This window comes from Equus caballus, chromosome 12 (genome assembly GCF_041296265.1).
Source record: "Equus caballus isolate H_3958 breed thoroughbred chromosome 12, TB-T2T, whole genome shotgun sequence".
NCBI classification, from domain to species: Eukaryota; Metazoa; Chordata; class Mammalia; order Perissodactyla; family Equidae; genus Equus; species Equus caballus.
Genome location: NC_091695.1, coordinates 16235655 through 16255808, shown reverse-complemented (window position 1 = coordinate 16255808; position 20154 = coordinate 16235655). Strand labels below are relative to the sequence as shown.

The window sequence follows — 20154 nt, the reverse complement described above, 5'->3', positions numbered from 1 at the left end:
CAAACATGTTTTGTAAAAATATTGTATATATATATTTTTTTGCTGAGGAAGATTAGCCCTGAGCTAACATCTGTGCCCATCTTCCTCCATTTTGTGTGTGGGATGCTGCCGCTGCATGGCCTGATGTGTGGTTCGTAGGTCCTCATCCAGGATCCAAACCTGCAAACCCTGGGCCGCTGAAGTAGAGTGCGCAAACTTAACCACTACACCACTGGGACAGCACCAATATTTTATACATTTAAATGAGTGTTATGAAAAAAGGCAATGCAGTCCTTGCTATTGATGTACATTAACTGATTCAATCTATTCTCCGTGAATGGCCGCTTGGATTATATACAATCTTTGCTTCATAAAAACTCTTGATACGAGTAAAATTATACTTACATAATTTTTCCTAGCCAAGTCTTTCTATAAAATAAATTCTAAGAAATGGCCTTTAAGAATAAAATGATTTAACTTTCAAAAAGGAGAATTTAGGCTTTTTTACCATAGTCAGATGTTTTATATTATTTAATTATCACCACATATCATATATTTTATATTATCACATATGTCTTCAGTTGTCCCTAAAAAATTCATTGTATGACACAGATATTGGAACTCAGAGTTGATGGTTACTTCTAGAGTCTCTCAAACATTTATCTACATTGACTTCATAGAAATTGCTTGCAATAGATTCCTGAATACAGTGCAATGAAACAAATTTGTCTTAAAAGATAACTCCCTTAAATACTCTCATAGAATGTTGAAGTGTATTATGTTAAAGCGCTACTTAAAAATTCAAAGCTTAATGACCCATAGACTCCTAGATTTCTGAGAGAACTGAGAGACCATTCAATTTACATTTTCAGTGGTTGAGGGCAGAAGCCTCGCCACATTGGAATGTAATCTGTTTTCTTTAAGTCAGCTGGGCGCTTGAACTTCATTAAGTTGGTGTGAAGTGAAAATGACATACCATTCTAAGAATTAAACAGAAAATAAAGAAATTGGGGCCAGCCCAGTGGTGCAGCAGTTAAGTTCGCACATTCTGCTTTGGCGGCCCGAGGTTCGCTGGTTTGGATCCTGGGTAGCGGACATGGCACCACATGTCAAGCCATGCTGTGGTTAGGCATCCCACATAGAAGGTACAGGAAGATGGGCATTTATGTTAGCTCTGGGCCAGTCTTTCTCAGAAAAAGAGGAGGATTGGTGGCAGATGTTAGCTCAGGGCTAATCTTCCTCAAAAAACAAAAAACAGAAAAGAAAGAAAATGATGTCCTTTGAGCTTGTGGAACCCGACGGCTTAGAGGGATAATCTCCATATAGTCTTTTTACTGAGTAATATTCTAGCATGTGTGTGAATCATTGCTGTACAATTACAAGCATAGGTTTCTATGTGTTCGTTAAATGTCTACCATTACTTAATGTTCAAAATATGTACAATAACCACATAGATTAGCTGCACATCTTGAGTCTTAATTGCCACAAACCCATAAATGAAAAATTTGTGTAAACAAACAGCAAAATTAAGATGTGCAAGGTATGTGCCAGATTATGCATTCTAATACGTTTCATATTAATTTCACATTTCTTCTGAAAAACTGCCCTGATTAAACAGAAACATACATTTTGTAGTTATTTTTGTTTACTTATTTTTCTGGTTTGTGTTATGGAGTTTGTCTCTGCTTTTTATAAAGCTAGAATACTCTTCAGGCAAATTCATTTAAATTTGTATCTTTTTAATTTTTGGCACAGTGATTTTAGTGACAATTTTTAATGCTTTTTCATAATATGTTGCTAATAATTGTGTGATGACCCTGATACTAAAATACCAAATGTACTCCTGTGGGAGATGTTACTGAGCCAAATTTCAAACCACCAAAGTAATTGCTGGTAATTTTCCATCAGGTAAACACAAGAAAATGATGTATTTGTGATACCTAAGAGCTCTACTGCCATTCTCTAGTTCTCCGGTGCATATTTGGAAGAGGAGTCTTCCTTGGTCACTTTCCTCTGATTCCCATTCATACTCATTTTCCCTCAGGTCTTCCCTGTCTCCACAGATGCCAGTTTCCTCAGGCTACACTCTGTTTATCGGGATTCAGACTCCATGTTTATAAACATGGCTTCCCTTCCAGATCATGAAATTTAACTCCCACTGTTAAATCTGAAGCATAGGTAACAATATCTGCTAAAAAAATAGGACAATCTAAATTACTTCCCAAAGAATTTGTGTTTTCATAGAATGGCTTTCTCTAGCTATGGAGGGAAATGACTTAATGTAGGATTTAAGGCCTCAGAGAAAAACAAGTGAGAAAAAAAATCTAAATCTACATGGCTTTTCTGGTGTCAGTGATGCCCCTAAACATCACAAGTAAGCACGTAGGCAACTGACTACGTATAAACTTCTTTGAGAAAATGGTTGTCTGGCCCTGAGGCATGGGCCGTTATCATGTGAATTCAGTGTGTGATAAATGCTATCAAGGAAAACCAGGTTCACTAAGTCCCCCTGTTTCAGGAAATAAGAAAAGCAGTGCCTATGGGTTACTAAAAACACTTCTGTTCTATAAGCAAGGTTGTACTTTTCAGTAACATAAAGGATAACCATTTAATGAAATAGTCTGTGAATATTGTGTGCTTTATTAATTTTACAAGAATATCTTGAAAACATATTGTGTACAAGAAACTGCTCAAGATTTAAAAATTAATAATAAAATCCTGCAGTTGTCTACTATGTGAGAGGAAATCACTTTTGTTTTTAGAAAACCTCTTAAGTTTTATATATGTATATATATAAACCATATACATATATTTTTTTAAACAGGTGAGCTTTTGAAAATTAAAAGTCTTGTATTCCAACCCTGACCATCTGACCATAAAACAGAATAAAATGAGAATTTCAGAGACTGTCTGTGGGCCCTAACAAAAATTGATGCCTTATAGGATAGTTTTATAAAAACTATATAGAATGGAAATCATTAGGTTTTTATCCTTTAACATCTAGATTCTTCCACTCAATAGTGTATATATATGAGAGTCCTCCATGCTGTTGCATGGGATGATACTTCATTCTTTCTCTTTGCTGTGAAGTGTCCCAATGAACAAACATACTATAGATTATTTGTCAAATTCCAAATAATGCTACATTGATCATTTTTTGGAGAAGCTTTGGGTGTACATACTCACTCATTTCTATTGGATATAAAACTAGGAATGGAATTTTAGGGCCAGCTGTGATAGATACTGCCATACAGTTTTCCAAAGTTGAACATCAGTTCTTACTTTTACTGTCTACGCGTGAGAGCTGTAGTTGTTCCACATCCACACAAGTACTCGATATTAATATTGTGAATCTTTTTCATTTTATCTACTCTTTAGGTGAGTTATAGTACTATACTGTGATTTTAATTTTTATTTTCCTGAATCCTAATAAAGTGCATAACCATATCTGTGAAGTGTATGCTAAAGTCTGAATGCAGAATATGAGGCCAGTTAATAGAGCTGTGATTAAAAGTATTTGAAATGCCACAATTCACACTCTAGTTGATATCATTATTGCCGCTGAGGTCAAATCAGCCTAGTGATACAATTCAATTCTTTGTATGAAGGTGGAGCCACTCTTTGTTTTGTTTTGCTTGTTGGCTTGTAAATATCTGCAATAATAGGGACAGTTTACACAGCATTAGAACCACAGATATATAGAGATGGATTGTGGCACCTGGAAAAAACTTAGACATACTGTGGTGTGCAGCCCTCCTTTACAGGGGACTGAGCTCTAATCAGGAAGAGGGATTTGTGAACCACCACAGCATTTAGTGCTGCATTCGGTGTCTAATTCAGAGCGCATATTTCTGGACATGAATTTGCAGAGAGGTTAAACTTTCTTCCTCTGCCTTTAACACAACCTCCCATACACTGGGTTATACAGCTTAGTACAGCTGTGTTGTAACAAACTTAGTTATACAACGTATCACCAACATGGATCTATCTGTTCACTGTGTTACATGCTGTTATATTTGGGCATGTGACCCTAATCTACCATCACTATGTCATTGTTATCTTTAGAGATTTCAGTACAATGGCCATAGAAAAGGAGTTCAGATACAGAAACATGCTTATTACATTACCCACTTCACAGTCATTGGTAATATCCTATTTGGACAATAATATTTTCCATCAGTCGCCAGTAGATACATGATAACAGTGTTATGTAATGATGCAGAGAATGGAAAGGATGGGTGTGGCATGAAGTAGATGAGCTAGAATAGATCAAAGATTTTGATATTTTGTTTTCTCTATTCCTGTAGAATCCCAACATAGAAGTTTAGTTTAGGCCATTGGCTCCAAGTTTCTATTTAGTCATGAATGAGGGGGAAAAGAATATACGACCCCAAAATATACCACTTTGGAATGGGAATAATTTTGAGTTGAAGACAAGCAAGGCCCAACTCACTCTCAGGAAGTTCTGTTTACCTTCTTCTCAACTTCCTTAAAGAATTTATGGAAGGCCTGCTCCACAAGAAATCTAATGCCAAAGATAACTTTTGATCAGAAAGACTTCTCTGCATGGCACAGCAAACACTGGTTAACGAAACATTTGCTCTTCTCATCATCCTGTGAATTGTCTTCTTCCTCTTTGAAGCCCCAGACCCTTACTCCTTCTCTTTAGTTCTGGACAACATATCAGTAATCATCTGACTGTCTTTGGGTCTTATATCTTTGGGCCTCCTCTATATATGAAATTTGTTCTTCTCCTGTTAATCTGTCTTATGTCAATTGAATTATTAGACCAGTTAAAGAACCTAGAAGGAAAAAAGGGAAGTTTTTTGCCCCTCTACGAATCTACTGTATAACGTTCCCAGCAAATGATATTTCAAACTCAAAATTGCATAAATTCAAGGAGGTGAAGCCTAAATTAATCAATTGTTACTTCAATTTTTAGACATATATTTACTGAGCTTAAGATGTCTCATTTATTAGAATAATATTTCCTTCTTCTTAGTTTGCACTCTTTATATGTGATTAAAGGGGCCAATATGCAGATAAACTCAATCTTTAAATGATATTACTGTCATATGTCTCATGGAAGGAAGATGGCATGTGTATAACTTTCAAATAGTGGCAATCCACTTACTCTCTGATTAGTTGGACTTTAATATATTTCAAAAAAATGTTTTCTGCTACATCGCTATTGTAGGGGAGGAAGACATTTCCTCTATCCTCTCTGGGTTCGTCTGGCTGGACAACGAATTAAATTCACATGAGATGGAATAGCAAGAGAAAATTAAACAAAGCTTTATAACATGTATACATGGGAGAGGCTCAGGCAAGCTGAGCAACTTGCCAAAATGCTGAAGCCACCACCTTAAATATCACATCCAGCTAAAGACAAAGGAGGATGTTGGGGGTGAGGGGAGTCAGTTACAGGAGGTTACCAGAAACAAGAATGAGATTATCATGCAGGTTTAAGTCCTTGCCTTTGGCATTGATTAAGAGTTTCTAGAGATAGGGTCATCCCTTCTTCCTGGTACAGAGAGGGAGACATCTTTACAGATGGAGATTTCCTTTATAAATGTAACTCATTCTTAAGAAAGGGTAAGCAAGTTCCACCCCTCAGAGCCTCCTTTCCTGTCTGCAGTTTATTAAAAGCAATCAGCCCCAAATAATCCTCATGCCAAAAAGACATATCTTGGGGTGGCCAATTCCAGGCCCCCACACTATTACTAAGAATGATTAGGGGCTGGCCTGGTGGTCCAGTGGTGAAGTTCACACATTCCGCTTCGGCGGTCCAGGGTTTGCCTGTTCGGATCCCAGGTGCGGACATGGCACTGCTTGGGAAGCTGTGCTGTCATAGGCGTCCCACATATAAAATAGAGGAAGATGGGCATGGATGTTAGCTCAGGGCCAGTTTTCCTCAGCAAAAAGAGGAGGATTGGCAGCAGTTAGCTCAGGGCTAATCGTCCTCAACAAAATAAAAAGAAAAGAAAGATTAACAAAAGATTGTGGGTAAGTTGAAAAAATATGATATAGGAGGAAGCCCTTAAAACTTTTCCTCAAAAAGCCATTAACCATAGATTTTTCCATCATCATATTTTTCACTAATTTGTCACTATGTCTCACAAATTCTACCTTCACTAGCAAAGGAGCCTCTGAGGCTTTACTTCCATTCTGAAATTCTTTAATATAAGATATTTACAATTACATAATGAGTACGATTCCAATGGATAATTAAGAGTGCTAATGAATCTTATATGGTCCTTGAAATATACAGCCATATCCAAGTTTTCTCAAAAAGGCAGACCACCCATATTTAACACCAGAAAATCTGAGCAAATGATGCAGAGTACATCAAGAAAGTACACAGATGAATGCTTTTCACTTCCTGTGTAATTAATATGAATGTCTTTACAGATTTATTAACTTATTACCCACAATCATTTTAGGTACTTCCTTAAAAGCTATAAAATATGTGTATCCAAGGCACATATCTACCCTCATTTAATTTACTTTGACCAATATCTAATAAATACTCAAAATTGTTATTGAGTATGTTGATTTTTATTATTTATTTGTCATTCTTGTTTGTCTCCCAGATACAGCACAGGTACCGGGACACAGGAATAAAATGCTCAGTCCTCGAGTAAAGGATGCACACAGTCTCATATTGGAGTTAATAGTTTAATCAATAGAGTGAGAGAGAAAATAATGCCTTGAGTAGAGTATTGTTAGCAAACCACACAGAGGGGATTTAACCAGGACTGAGAAGGGGGAACATAGGAAGGAGAGCTGAGTAGAAGTGACTTGAGTTGAGAATTTCAGAACAAGGATACACTTTACCAGGACCCTCCACTTTGCTCTCTATCCTTCCCATATTGCATTTCATATCCTCTAAGAAGGGATTGTCTGCCCACCTCGGGATTTCTAATTCCCAGCCTCTCTGTCTAGAATCCTTTCCTCTCCCTACCATCCATTGTATTTCTATTCATTGTTTATTTCTGAAACTGAATTTCAGAGAATCTTTTATTCTCTGCACCCTACATTGAGATATTTTGCTTGAACTTAGAGTATCTTCCCTTTTTACTTCAAGGTGATATATAGTTTATGATGCAATTTGTAAGATTAGCTAATTAATTTTTCTGATTTCCACTACATTATAGGATTCATTAGTGAAGAAACTACTGGAATCACCATCAAATGCAAATCACCTGGAAGCACAACAGCTGGATTCTAAACATTAATAACTCAGGATAATTAAATTAATACATAAAATAAACATCAAGCAAGTAAAAAATTGGCACACTAAGGTGGAGATTGGAAAGAAGGATCATGTTCAGTGCTTCATTAAAGAAAATTGATTTTATCACTGACATGTTTCTTATAAGTTAACAAATGAAAATTATTATAGTACCGCATTTTGTATATGTCATCCCTAGCATTTACTGAGACATAAAATAGGCTTTATAAAATTCTTTTTATCACTCTTCTTCATTGATTTGCTTTAGTGCTTATAACCCATGTTTGACTGACCTTTGCCAAATGACAAATCACTTCACCCCAAGACAAGTCATGAAAACAAGTGGAATCAGCAGACTATAATTTGTAAATTTGCATATCTTAGGGTTATAAATTGACTTCATTAAAATGAAAACTGGAAGAAGAAATATAAGTGCTCCTGAGAGATATAGGCTTCTGTCTTATATTTACGTATGCATCGTGCATGTGTGCGTCTGTTGATGCAAGAAAATTTGAACGTGGGTGGTGGTCTGATTTTTATTTTTTCTAGACTTATTATGTTATGTGATCTATATGCACTTGGATTTACATATATTGGTACTTGTAATGTCTTATCTATATTATTGAAAGAGACAAAAGCAAATATTAAATTTACATACACAATGATATCACTCGCACAGTGATAAAAAAGTAATGATTTACTTATCAACTTGAGTAAAATATTTATAAGTAAAATCTTTAAGTTCCTTATACAAACAACAAATGAGGTCAGTCAAATTCACACAAGTCTAACAAAGAAATATCATGTTTAGCCATTAGAGTTTCTTTAACTGAGTAATCAAGTATAAAATAACTCATTTATAAACTCCTCAATACTTAATTTTCCATTTTCCAAAAGTGTAAAGTTTTTTCCCCATGATATTCTTTGAATTTAACCATTTATAAACCTACCTGCATTGAGCTAGCCTCTCTGTCCTTATCACTGGTACATGAACAATAGGCAGATTGCGTTTTATTTTGAACGAGTGACTGTTGGGAATTAAATTTATAGAGTTTCTGCCTTCTGTGTTATGAGAACATGATTAATTAGATTTCTGGTTCTGTCTTTTACACTGAGAATGTTGCAACAACTTTAGCAAAGCCTAAACTTTTAATTCTTCACTCTATTCACCAAAGTGATCAATGTCAGAAATTTACCAGACTTTATTTTAATGCTATGTTTCATGGCTACCATGAACCTCTACCCTCCTCAAGTGAATCAGATGTCTAATGGAATACAGATAGATCCTCTACTTAATGATTTCCATCTCATTTTCATTGTTTACACTATGGCTTCTATTTCTGAAACATTTCCTTCACCTACCATTTAGAAATATGATAATCTTACATATTGATTTTTCATTAGTCATTGTCTGATTTTTCCCCAGGTACATGTCCGTTACCCTCGCCTCTATAATATTTTGACTATGTAGGGGCAGAAAACTTTTCCCTTCTTCCCTCTAGTTTCTTTGACTGGTTTAATGATTAAACAGACTTAATAAACCAGATTAACAGGAGAAAAACAAATTTAATTTCATTTGCACAGGAACTCCATAAAAAATATGAGACTCAAACAAGTGACCAAAGCAGGCAGCTTTTAAACCTTTTAGACAAAGAACACTAAATTTGTGAAGAATTGACAAGATTAAGGGGTTTGGGCCTGGGGTAGTAAATTAGTGAAGAAGAAATAAGTTTTGTTTATATAGCCTTCTTGGCCCTAAATTTCCTTCTCTCCGGTGATAAGGATGCCTTCTACCCTCGGTGCAGCAGGCATAACTTTCACATGAGAGATTTATTTCCTACTTTTCGGAGGACAAAGGAGGGTCAGAGTATCCTTCTTACACTGACTGTTTCTTAAGTAACTTTAATTCAAAATAATCAATATGACAAGGTGACCTACTTTAGGATGGCATATTCTGCTCTCTTTCAATTGTATAACATCCACTACACCTAGTACATTCTTTATTGAACTATGTATTTCATGTATTTATATATATGTCTTTTTACATTCCTCTGATCCTTAGCATAGGATTTGCATGAGTAACGGCTCAGTAAATGTATGTTGTTCAATATTTTCCTGTTGTTAGGCTGGTGGATATTCAACAAACAGTAGAAATAAACAGCCTTTGCAGCCTGTTTCCACTAATATAGTTCATATGTTCAAGAATGATCTTTTTATTTAAAAAAAAAATGTGTTGGGATAATGCTTTCAAAGAAAAAGCCAAAGTCTGCTCATTTCCAAAATAAATTAGTGTACTATTATTCATGGTAGTACTTTGAAAATTGGGAGGTACTGGAAATGCCAATTTTGTGTGTATCCAAATCCCACCTGTAAAGCTGCAAATGTAATGCTCCACCCTCCCTGAATCTTCGTCAACCTTGTTGGTCCCCACCTTGATTGGACTCCTTCATTGGGTCAGAGAGATAAATCGTGTGTTTTCATTATTCTGCCACATAGAATATTTCTACTTTCCCTTCTATAAATGTGCTTTTTAAGCACCTCCTTATTCAGCACTAGAGTCATGAGGCAAAAGGTATGGATTCAAATATAAACCATTGTGGATATTTACCAATTTTTTTGTGTTTTTCTTATACTATTTAACTTTCTTCCATATACATTATCATATATTTCAAATATTATCTTGTGTTTCCTGAGTTGTCTCTAACAACTTCATTATACAGATACTGAAAGTGAGATCCAGAAATAATCAGTAAACTTCTGGAGTTTCATAGGCATTATAGCTTCATGACTCAAAAAGCTTACTCTTAATAGGTTCCTACTACAGTGTAAGGAACTTAGAGCATTATGCTAAGTGAGATGAGTCAGACAGAGAAAGACAAATACTGTATATCACTTATATGTGGAATCTACAAAAGCTGAACTCACAGAAACAGAGTGTAGATTGGTGGTTACCTGGGGCTCAGGGTGGCGGAGTTGGGGAGATGTGGGTTGAGGGGTAAAACCTTGCAGTTATAAGAGGAATAGGTTCTATAGATCTAATGCACAGCACTGTGATTATAGTTACAGTACTGTATTATATACTTCAAAGTTGATAATAGCCTAGATCTTAAGTAGTCTCACTACAAAATAAATAATAATTATGTGATGTAGTGCAGATGTTAGCTAATGATATGGGGTAACCACATTCCAAGATATAAATGCATCAAATAAACACTGTATTGCACATTTCCAGGAAGCACAAGAAAATAAGAAAATGGTGCCCCTGATTATGTAACATGGTGGCATTGGGAATACTCTCTGTATTGACCATCTTTTGAGTACTATTTTAGAATATGTGAATCATTTCAGGATGGTAATGTAGGGACCTGAAATTGGCCACCCCAAGATATGTCTCTTTGGCATCAGGATTATTTGAGCCTGATTGCTTTTGATAAACTGGGACAGGGAAGGAGGAATGGAACTTGCCCTTTCTTAGGACACATTTACACTTGTGAGGTAAATCTCTATCTGTAAAAGATGCCTCCCTCTCTGCACCAGGAAGAAGAAAGGAGATGACCTTCTCTCTAGAAACTCTTCATCAATGCCAAAGGCAAGGACTTAAATCGACATTTTATTGTGCTTGCCTGGTAACCTCCTGTAACTGACTTCCCTCCCACTCCCAACCTTGGCATTTCTTTAAGGATTGAGCATCCTTCCTTAGGCTAGGAACTGATTGCTGCTCTCACCTGTGATCGTCCAGCTCCAGACAATAGACTTGCCTTCTGCTACGCCCACCAAGACAGCAGACCCACTATCTGCTGTGTCCATCAAGCGCTGTGCCGACAGGGCAATCTTTTGACTATTGTGGGAGGGACATTTCAATCATATGTGAAACACCCTGTTTGGGAGTATATAACCACTCTGTGCACCTCACTTCTTCGGTGCCGTTTCTTCCTTCGGGAAGAAAGGCCCCGGGCCATGGTTCCTCATAAAGCTTTGTTTAATTTTCTCTTGCTATTCTGTCTCACATGAATTTAATTTGTTCTCCAGCCAGACGAACCCACACTTGGGAAGAGGAAATGTCTTCCTCCCCTACAGTGACAAGTATAAATTTCCACGTGTTCATTAAATTCTACTGCTGATTGTAACATAATTTATCCTTACTGTACATTCTGCCTCATTGCTATTAACTTTTTTCTTTACTGTAAAGCAGGTAAATGCAAAATCTGTGCGTACACAAAATAATTTACAAAATGATAAGTATAAGCCAGTGTATACATACAAATACTCCAGGTAATTCATTTCTGCTGAAACTCACTGGGAACTAGACAGAGACATAACCTTTTTCCAGGGTCCTACAAAGCTAGACCACATCTTAGGCTAAAATCATTAAAATAAAGAATTATTGGTTTGGGGTAAAGGACACGTTACTGATGTATTTCAATGCCTTTTTGTATTTTATTGTAATTAATTGTGTGATCATTTTACAAATACACTTAATTTACTGTTATAGGAGATATTGTGGAGAACAAGCACAAGCTACGTAATTGTAATAATTTGCCACCTGTTAAACTGAAGACACTGATGCATATGTGTTACCCAAGAGCTTTGCTGCCATTATCTACTTCTCTGATACATATTTGAAGGAATGGGAAATTTCCTTGGTGACTTTATTCTTGTTCCTTTCCAAACTAACTTTCCCATCAGGTGCTTCTCTGTCCCAAGGGATGGCAAATCTCTTCAGGTCCCACTTTGTTGAGGCAAGTTCTAAATTTAGCTTCCTAAACATGACTGCCCCTGCAGACCATTTAGCATAACTTCCCTCTAACACTTTCCTTAAAACCTGAGCCTTAATGGCTGCATTATTATTAACATTTGGATAATTAACTTCCCAAAGGGATTTGTATTTAATTGAAGTTGACTTTCTTAACTCATGGAAGAAGATTACCCAGTTGGGCTTTAAGACATCAGAGACACGCAAGTAAGAAAAAAATATCTGTCTAATAACTTCTCTAGTGCCACAGTGGCTCTAAATATAATACTATCTAGGCAACTGTCTATTTATAAATTCTTTTCTTTATAAAATAGTTGAATGGCCCTTAGTCGTGGGCCATTATGAATAAGTTCAGTGCATGATAACGGTACCAAGGAAAATCAGATTCACTAAATCTTCTTGCTGCTGGAAACAATATTAGGAGTACTCCTGGGTTGAATCAGTCATCCTTGCTTTTTTAATAGTAAAAGGGATAGTTATTCACTGAAAGATTCTATGAAAGTAACACCATTAATTTTACAAAAATGTATTGGACTTTATTGTTTGGAAAGCATTTCTAGGGATAAAAATTTATAACAATAAAATTCTGAGGTTTCTTATAGTCTAATGGTAAATGGAATTTGCTTTGTAAAAACGTTTTTGCTGTGAAAAGGAAAAAGGAAAAAACCCTTTTCTCTATATTTGAATATATAGAGAGAATATTTATGATAAGTGTATGGATAGATAACTTCAAAAAACACATTTATAATCAGGACTCAGACCAAGAAATACAGCATTACCAGTATCATAAAAGCCTTTTATATGCTCCCTCCTAAGTCACTAATCTTTTACTTCCAAGGAGTAAATACTTTTTTGTTTTATCATGATAGATTAGTTTCATATTTTTTGAGTCACACAAGTGGATGACTACAGTATGCACTGATTCATTCAACAATATGCTTGTGTTATCCACCCGTGTTTCTGCATTCAGTTGTACTACATTCACTCTCATGGTTGTATAGTATTCTTTGTAAAAATATGTCATTATATCATTATTTATTTATTCTTTGTAAAAATATGCCATTATATCATTATTTATCTGCTCTTTAGTGTTCAAACCTCACGTTAAAGGTAATGGTTTAGGAAACAGAGTTGGATGATCAACAATGTTCTGAGGCACAGGGTGGTGTTTGAACCAAGTTTGGAGAATGCTGGAGGGAAGGAAAGGGCCTGGAGGAAGTGACTGAGTTGTGCATTGCAGCACAGGGATTGACTCATCAGGCCAGTCCCCTTGATCTCCATAATCTAGCTACACTTAAAATTCTTTAAATTCCACAGAAATCGCATGCTCCTGCCCACTTCAAGGCTTTTCTAATTACTGATACATCTGCCTAGAATTCTTTCTCTACCAGCTCTCAGTTAATTCCTGCTTATCTCTTAGGTCCCAGATTGTCTCTAATTCCAGGAAGTTCTTTTTAACTTTGTTCACGACACTTGAACACTGTACTTTGGGTTTATAGCGTCCAGTCTTTCCACATTGTGGCATAATTATAGTTTCATTATAAATAATTTGAATGATTATTTAATTAACATTTGCCACTTTCACTAGGCGATAAGATTCATTAATATAAGAACTGTTGGATTCTGCACGAAATACAAAGCACATAAGACGTGCAACAGACACTTAGGAAACTCTCAATAACTTTTAGAAATTAAATTAATGCATGAATAAAAGATTGAGAAAATGAAAATTTGGCAAAATAAGAGCCCAGAATTCTCCCACAAATAGGAGTACCAAATATAAATTTAAGACATAAAATGAAACATGGTGTATTTAGGGAATGAGACATATTTGTATGGCTGGAACATAGTATAAATATTTATTGGATCACCCAACATTACTTAAAATAATTTTGATTTTCATGTATTATAGTGTAACATTGGGATAAAATATATATACATATAACTTTTCAATGGAACTAATTTTTATTTAAGTTTTTTCAGAATATCTTTCATATCCTTGTTCTGTAGACTATAAATCAGAGGGTTTAACAGGGGAGTCACAAGAGTGTAAAAAATGAGATCATTTTGTCTTGATCCAGGGAGTAGGAAGAACTCAGCCAGAAATACATGAAGAGCAGAGCTCCCTGGAAAATTGCAACAACAGTTAAGTGGGAGGTGCAATTAGAGAAAGCTTTGAACCTTCCCTCAGTAGATTGGATCTTTAGCACTGCCAGGATGAAGAACAATAAGACACAAAAAGTCCTGAAAGAGTAATCAGTTCAATGAAACCAAAGATGGTGAATATCACTAACTCATTGACCTACATATCTGAGCAAGATATCAAAAGGAGAGGTGGAATATCACACAAGAAATGGTTAACCTCATTTGACCCACAGAAACATAAGCAGAATGTTAACACTGTATTTATTGAAGTATTCATAAGTCCAAACACATATACCCTGAGCTAACATCTGTGCCCATCTTCCTCCACTTTATATGTGGGATGCCTGCCACAGCATGGCTTGACAAGCTGTGCCATGTCCGCACCCGGGATCCCAACCGGCAAACCCCCGGCCGCTGAAGCGGAACACGCGAACTTAACCGCTGCACCACCCTGAGGGCTCCAAGGCCAAACTTTTAATTCTTCATGCTTGCACCAAATTGATCAATGCCAAGAAAGTATGATGGTGTTTACAGTATGATTTTTTACTGTCCTACACAATCTTCCTCCAGTCAAATCAGACATCCAATAAACTCAAATAGACCCTCAACTGAAGTTTTTATCTGTTATCTTCTTAAATTTATTAAATTAATAAATTTCTTTATTAAGATGATTATTTTATTATTATTTATCCTTAATTATTTTTATCTTGTCTGTTTCATTTCTGAAACAATCCCTTATACCTTCCCGTATATATACACACAAGAGTTCTTTAATGGTCATATTAAATACTTTTTTTCCGCTAAGTATGCATGATTACATTCCTTCAATCACATGTCATCCAACTGGATTTTAATTATTTTATGACTATAACATACATTATACTTAGTACACTTTTTCTTGAAATATGTCTATTTCATTCATATATGTGTCTATGTCTTTTACTACATTGTACTCTCTTAGAAATAACAGCAACATTTGGCAAATTTCTATTTATCCTGAAGCCTAGCATCAGGACTTGCATACGTAATGTCTAATTACTAATGGTTCTTAAATATTTTAGGTGACTAGACTGGTAGGTAATGGACAAATAGTAGAAATAAAGAGGTCTTTTGGGGACTGTTTCAACTAATATAGATCATACATACACCTGTTCATGAAAGAGGCTTTAGGAGACATCAGGGTTCTATTTGTTTCTTTTCTTTTTTTCTTTTTTGAGGAAGATTAGCCCTGAGCTAACTACTGCCAATCCTCCTCCTTTTGCTGAGGAAGACTGGCCCCGAGCTAACATCCATGACCATCTTCCTCTACTTTATATGTGGGATGCTTACCACAGCATGGCTTTTGCCAAACAGTGCCATGTCCACACCCGGGATCCGAACTGGTGAACCCCAGGCCACAGAGAAGCTGAAGATGTGAACTTAACTGCTGGGCCACCAGGCCAGCCCCCTATTTGTTTGTAAAATAATTTAGTTGGCTTTTCTTCATTTCAATTGTTACAAAGTTGAAAATTATTGGAGTGGAACTATGCATCCTTTCCAAACCCTTCCCAACAGCTATGATTTAATGCTCCATTATCCCTGAACCTTTGTCATTGTGGTCCTCGGTTTGATGGAATGCCATGAGCAGGAAGCAGAGCTAATCAATCTTTCACACTGACATGACTGGTATCAACTTTCATCTACCCTCCTTTTTGTAATGTGAATTTTAAGTACATTTCAATCACTGTTTTATGCTCTGTATGTGCACGCAAGGAATCAGAAAAATTCATACACACACATATATTTAATTTGAATACAGATTGTCCCTAACATACTATGCTTCAACTCCACATTTTTTTTACTTCATGTTGGTGTGAATGTGATACGCATTCAGGAGAAACCATACTTCAAAGTTTGAATTTTGTTCTTTTCCTGGGTTGGCAATATTCCACAAGATACTCTCTCGTGATGCTGTGCAGTGGCAGTGAGCAGTAGCTCCCAGTCATCCACAGGATCATGAGAGTAAACAACCCGTACTCTACAGTGGACTGTGTTGCCAGCATATTTTGGACACTATTCTGGACCCTCACAGGGAGAGAGAGAAATTGATGACCTTGTTGCCATAGCATCCCCATCCTGCATTAATTAATCTTAATTCAATGCTTCAAACATTTTTCAGGCCCAGTGTGTTTTCATCTCTATTTGTTAACGGTGAGTGCCCATGCAAGTATCCTATTCTTCACTTTCAGTACAGTATTCAATATATTACATGAGATGTTCAATAAAATAGGGTTTGTGTTAGATGATTTTGCCCAACTGTAAGTATTCTGAGCATGTTTAAGGTAGGCTAGGTTAAGCTCTGATATTTGGTAGGTTAGATGTATTAAGTGCATTTTTAGCATGATATTTTGAACTTAGGATGAGTTTATCGTGATGTAACTGTATCTCAAGTTAAGGAGAATCCATATGTGAAAAGCTAATAACATAAGAATGTGGAAATGAGAATTTTCAAGGTTCTACAACAGACTGATGGTACCTGTGTCTGATTAAAGATATTTTCAAATTCTTTGACACTTCTCCCATGGAGATATGGTATCTTTTCTCCCTCCTTTTAAATTTAGGCTGGCCTCTGACTACTTTGATGAATACAGGATAGAAAAACTAGCTCTGTCACTCTGGGGCTAGCTTTCAAGAGGCGTATACATACAAATATAATTATTTTAACATAGTTAACAATGATCAAAAACTAGGAAAAAATATGCCCACCAGTACAAAAATATGTAATTGGATTAAGATATTTCCATAATGTGGAATACCATGTAATCATTCAAAGAAATACATCAGAGCCCCTTGTATTGATGTAGAAGCATTTGCAAAAGCCTACAGTCAATTTGGAAAATTAACATACAATGAATTATATATACACTATTTTATGGAAAGCGAATGATGATTATATATTTACCAATGAATGAACTTGACAAAAAAATAAGAAAAGATAAAGGGCAAGCTGTTATCAGGGGTTTTCTGGAGCATACATTAGAAGGAAGGATGAAGCATACTGGAGTTCAATGTGTGGAATGAAGAAATGGGGGAGAAAAGTATCCACTAAAAAAATAAAATTCTGGGCCAGTCCCAGTGGCCTAGTGGTTAAGTTCGATTTCCTCTGCTTTGGCAGCCTGGGTTCGGTTCTCGGGTTAGCCCTACACCACTTATCTAACAGTGGCCATACTGTGACAGCGTCTCCCATACAAAATAGAGGAAAAGTGGCAACAGATATCGACTCAAGGTGAATATTCCTCAGCAAAAAGAGGAGGATTGACAATAGATGTTAGCTCAGGGTAAATCTTCCTCAGCGTAAAAGAAAAAAGAAAAGAAAATTCATAAATTTATGATATAATCTCCTTTTTAAATTATAAATATATGTGTTTGTGTATTTCCATTTATGTATGTCCATGAGGATATTATTTCCCAGTTTTATTGAGATGCGATTGACACATAACATTGTACTAGTTCAAGGTGTACAAAATAATGATGTAATATGTGCAGATACTGCAAAACATTGTCACAAGTTTAGTTAACATCCACCATCTCCTACAGTTTCAGATTTTTGTGCGTGTGATGAGAACTTTTAAGATCTACTTTCTCAGCAACTTTCAAATAGATAATACAGTATTGTTAACTATAGTTACCATTTGGTACATTACATCCCACGAATGTATTTATCTTTTAACTGGAAGTTTATACCTTTTGGCCATATCCACCCATTTCCCCCACCCATCATCCACCATCTCTGGCAACCACCAATCTGCTTTGTTTCTATGAGTTTAGTATTGTTTTTTTTTAGATTCAACATATCAGTGAGATATTACAGTATCTGTCTGTCTTTGTCTGATATTTCACTTAGCATAATGCACTCAAAGTCTATCCACGGTGTACCAAATGGTAGGTTTTATTTTTGTTTTTAGTGGCTAAATAATATTCCATTATATATATACCACGCCTTATTTATCCATTCATCTTTTGATAGAGACTTAGGTTGTTTCCACATCTTGACTACTGTGAATCATGCCACAATGAACATGAAAGTGGTGATTATCTTTGATTTCTGGTTTTAATTTCATCTGAATAAACACTCAGGAATGGGATTGCTGGATCATACAGTAGTTCTATCTTAATTTTTTAAGGAACCTTGATGTTATTTTCCATAGTGGCCATACCAAGTTACATTTACATCGACAGTGATCAAGGGTTTCCTTTTTTGTACAAACTCATCAACATTTGTTATTTGTTTTTTGATGATAACCATTCTAGGCATAGAGACCTGATGATAGCCAGGTGTGGGGTGATATCTCATTGTGGTTACAATTTGCATTTCCTGATGATTAGTGATATTGAGCACTTTTCATACACCTGTTGTCCATTTGAATATCTTTTTGGAAGAATTTCTATTCAGTTCACTGGCCCATTTTTTAATCAGATCGTTTTTTTGGTATTGAGTTGTGTGAATCATTACTGATATGTGAATTGCATGTATTTTCTTCCATTCTGTAGGCTGTCTTTTCATTGTGTCAATAGTTTCCTTTACTATGCAGAAGCATTTTAGTTTGATATAAGTCCTACTTGTTTATTTTTGTTTTTGTTGTCAAATCCAAAAAAATCATTGCCAAGACTGATGTCAAGGAGCTTACCCCCAATGTTTTGCTTAGCAGTTTTAGTTTCAGGTCTTGTGTTCAAGTTTTCAAGTCATTTTGTATTGACATTTGTAAATGGGGTAGATAGGAGTCCAGTTTCATTCTTTTGTAGTGTCTTTCTAGTTTTCCCAGTACCATTTATTAAAGAGACTATTTTCCCCATTGCATATTCTTGGATCCATTGTTGCAAATTAATTTAACATAAATGAGTGGGTTTATTTTGGAGTTTTCTATTCTGCTTCGTTAATCTATATGTGAAAACTTGTCTGTTATTATGCCAATAACATATTCTTTTGATTACTATAACTTTGCAATACAGTTTGAAATCGTAAAGTAAGGTGCCTCCAATTTTGTTCTGCTTTCTCAAGTTTGAGTGGCTATTAGAGCATTTTTTGTTTCCACACAAATTTTAAGATTGTTTTTTCTACTTCTATAAAAATGCCATTAGCATTGTTATAGCCTTCTAATTAATACTGGCCCTAATATTGGTTCCCCTACATTAAACCCAGCATATATGAGGTTAAAACCAAAAGTGCTCATCCCCTTTCCCTGACTCTTTAGTCACACTAATATGTAAATATCTGCTTTTTTAACCTGTGACTCCCTGAGCTTTACAACTAAATAGAAGTTAGAAATTTTAAAAGCCCAGGTGGCCTCATGCTGGGCTCAGGCTACTCACAGGTCCTTGAAGTTTATTACAGGGAAACTGATGTCCAGAGAATATCAAGAAACTGAATCTTCCCAGAGCTTCCTGGCACCAGAATCCACCATCCACCACAGAGGCAGACAACCAAGGGCAGGCAGGTGAAGAATCCCTTATCTAACAGGCTGTCCCTCCTTGAAAGCACCCTAAAGCTGGTGGGAAAGCGCTGACCAGCATGGTCATAGACTTCCCCCCTCTACATTCCTCACAAACCTCTGAAATCTTTTCCCCATTTCTTAGTGGGTAGCCAGCAATTCTTAAGGCACTAGCCATTGCTTTGCTCCCTCTGCTTGGCAAAAAAAGTAAAGCTGGTTTTCCTTTTTACCCAAGACTCTGTTCTCATTATTTGGATTGGCACTGGGTTCAGAGACCAAACTTTCAGTCACAGCATATTGATAAAGATTGCATTGGATATGTAGACTCCTTTGGGTAGTAGGGACATTTTAACAATATTAAATCTTCCAACGCATGATCGTGGAATATCTTGCCATTTATTTGTGTCTTCTCCAATTTCTTTCATTGATATACTATAGATTTCAGTATATAGATCTCTTATTTCCATGGCTAAATTGATTCCTAAGTATTTTATTCTTTTTGATGGAATTGAAAATGGAATTTTATTCTTACTTTATCTTTCTGATAAGTCATTGTTAGTGAATAGAAATGAAAT

The 20154-nt window shown here is 35.9% G+C and overlaps 1 protein-coding gene across 3 annotated transcripts in view; it reads right to left on the bottom strand.

Moving 5' to 3' along the window:
* OR5W2G (olfactory receptor family 5 subfamily W member 2G) overlaps positions 1-20154 on the bottom strand; it is a 78397-nt gene that overhangs the window by 45787 nt on the left and 12456 nt on the right. The gene's annotated exons all lie outside the window — the stretch shown is intronic.